We start from the raw sequence: 2555 nt of genomic DNA, 5'->3' as shown, positions 1-2555 counted from the left end.
AATCTGTCCTCCAACCGCCTTGTTAAGTGTGAAAGCAGTTCCAATATTTCGACACCTTTGCCTCAAGGAGAACACACATTATCTCCAGAATTCGCATCTAATGTTACACAAACTGTGCTGAGTGTCACCCATAGCAGCAGTCACCAGGTTTACGACAGTGAAGGAAATCCTTATTTGCCGAGTGAAAACGAGGCAGTATCCCATTCGACAAGCGTGCATGTTGAATCGCACTTGGGCAATCCTGATGATGAAATTCCTCATCCGGGTGCTGTTGATTCTAATTTCACGCAAGTGGATGGTGGGAGAACGAGTTTCGAAGCGAATGCAGATGAAGAGAACTTTTATCTTACCGGATTGAATGAAGAGAATGTCCATCAGACAAATGGCACTGAGGCACATTTACATCTTGAGACAGGAGAAGAAAATGCTCATTTGGCCCAGAGACAAGGGGAAATCTCCAGTAATTTTACTGCAGATGAGGAAAGTTTGAATCCAATTAATCCCGAGGAAAATATGAATCTCTTCATCCACGAGGAAAATGGAAATCTCGTTCATCATGAGGAAAATTTCCATCTTTTTAATGTAAGTGAAAATTCCCATACATCACTTCCAGATGGAGCAGCTGTAGACCCATTTTTCAATGAGGAAAATTCTCATTTCTTTAATTCAACTGAAAATGTCCATCTTCCAAGTGAAGTAGACTCTCATTTCTTTATCAGTGAGGACATTGCTCATCCAGACTCATCCATTACTCACATAGATGAAGAAAATACAAATTTGACGCAGACGGATGAAGGGAATCCTCATTTAATGACATTTGGGGGAAATGTTTTTTCTCTGCACACCAATGAGCAAGATTCTCACATACATATCAATGAGGAAAACTCTCATCTACACTTTGACGAGGAAAAATCTCATTTGGATGTTACAGCCAATGATACTAATCCATTTATTAATGTCCATATCAGCAACGAGGAAAGTTCGGCTTTGGGCCAGCCTGATGACGAGAATGCTTATCTGCCTCAACCTGGTGAGGAGGATGCTTATCTGCCTCAACCTGGTGAGGAGAATGCTTATCTGCCTCAGCCTAATGAGGAAAATGGTAACTTGCCGAATGAGGACAATACTAACGTCTCCCACACAGACAAGGAAAGTGCAAATTCACCTCAGTCAAATCAGGAAAATACTTACCTCCCAGAGGAAAATTCTTATCTCCCTAAGACGAGCAAAGATATTTCTCACGAACCGGTTGAGAGAAAGGAATTCAAGCAGCCCCCCGAAAACCACGTCATCGTAGACCCACAGAACATCACAGTCAGCGTTGAGAGTAGCACGAGTAACAGCAGTGACGAGAAGGTCCTCTTGGTCCCAGCACACCAAGCGAACCCCGATTTCCATTTCGGTGACGGAGACAGGTTTTTCCTCCCCAACGAACACGACGGTCCAGACTTCAGTGAAGACGGTCATGTGTTGGAAAATGCAGAGCATCTTGCCCTTGGTCCAGAGGAGCAGCTCCATGCAAGGGAGAACAGCCATTCCACCCACGACCCAGAAATCATTTGGGAGGTACCCCTTCATTCAGGAGAAATCAACACCCACACTGAAGGTACTCGGATGTTGTAGATGGAATGGTTGGGAAATGTGTATTAGAGCTTTGGTTGGAGCTTTGCAGCAGTTCGTTTTTTTCTTTTTGGCAACGGAAATAGTCTGTACGAGCAATGGTGAACTGTAGATGTCATATCTTGAGTTTAGTTTACAATTTTTTTTCAGTGGTTCAGGAAACTAACCTACGCTGAAGAGGAATCTATGAACAGAACCATTACAAACACAAGAGATTACAACAAAATAAAGACTGGATTCGGAAACACATCATATACTGCCTGAAGGAAATGGGATGCATCAATATACACCACATGTTTTGAAGAATAAAATGGCCCTAGAACACCCAAAAATAAATAAATAAATAAACCGGAAATAGGAATGCTTTCGGCAGAAGGAATGACTCACAGCTTGAATTACAGACGAGTGAGCTGCTGGTCTGCCTTCAGTGTGGCTGGTTCTTCACAAATGCTTAAGAAGATTTACAGTTGAACTCTTTCTATTTCTAAGTAGTGGTTTGATGGTTACTTATGCCGAGTTGCTTTTTCGTTTGTTTTTTCATTCTAATCTACAAAATTAAATTCAAATTAAGCTTTGATTTAATGCACCCACAGCTTACATGACAAATTAAATCAACTGCATGGTCATAATAAAGCATGTTATTAAAGAAAGGAAAATAGAACTTTTCTTATCAAGAGGGGGAGTTCTTGGTATTACTAAATAACTTTTGTGTCCACTAACTATGTGCAGAGAACAAGTTTACCAGATGCAAGTTACATGCGTTTTAACCAACTTTCTGCATAAATTACACAACTGACAAGATAGTTATTGCAATATTAACTTTTAAGACAAATCTACTAATAATTCTGTAATGCTTTGTCGCTAGCATGTTAAATCTATATTTTATATGCGATGCTCTTTATCGATTTTCTTTATATACAGTATTATTATTTCTT

The 2555-nt window shown here is 40.3% G+C and overlaps 1 protein-coding gene across 1 annotated transcript in view; it reads left to right on the top strand.

The window, feature by feature from the left end:
* LOC119589539 overlaps positions 1–2555 on the top strand; it is a gene marked incomplete at its 5' end in the record, with an annotated part of 30702 nt that overhangs the window by 16939 nt on the left and 11208 nt on the right.

This window comes from Penaeus monodon, chromosome 25 (assembly GCF_015228065.2).
Source record: "Penaeus monodon isolate SGIC_2016 chromosome 25, NSTDA_Pmon_1, whole genome shotgun sequence".
Taxonomy (NCBI): Eukaryota; Metazoa; Arthropoda; class Malacostraca; order Decapoda; family Penaeidae; genus Penaeus; species Penaeus monodon.
The sequence above is the reverse complement of the archived record's forward strand: the minus strand, read 5'-3'. Positions and strand labels throughout refer to the sequence as shown.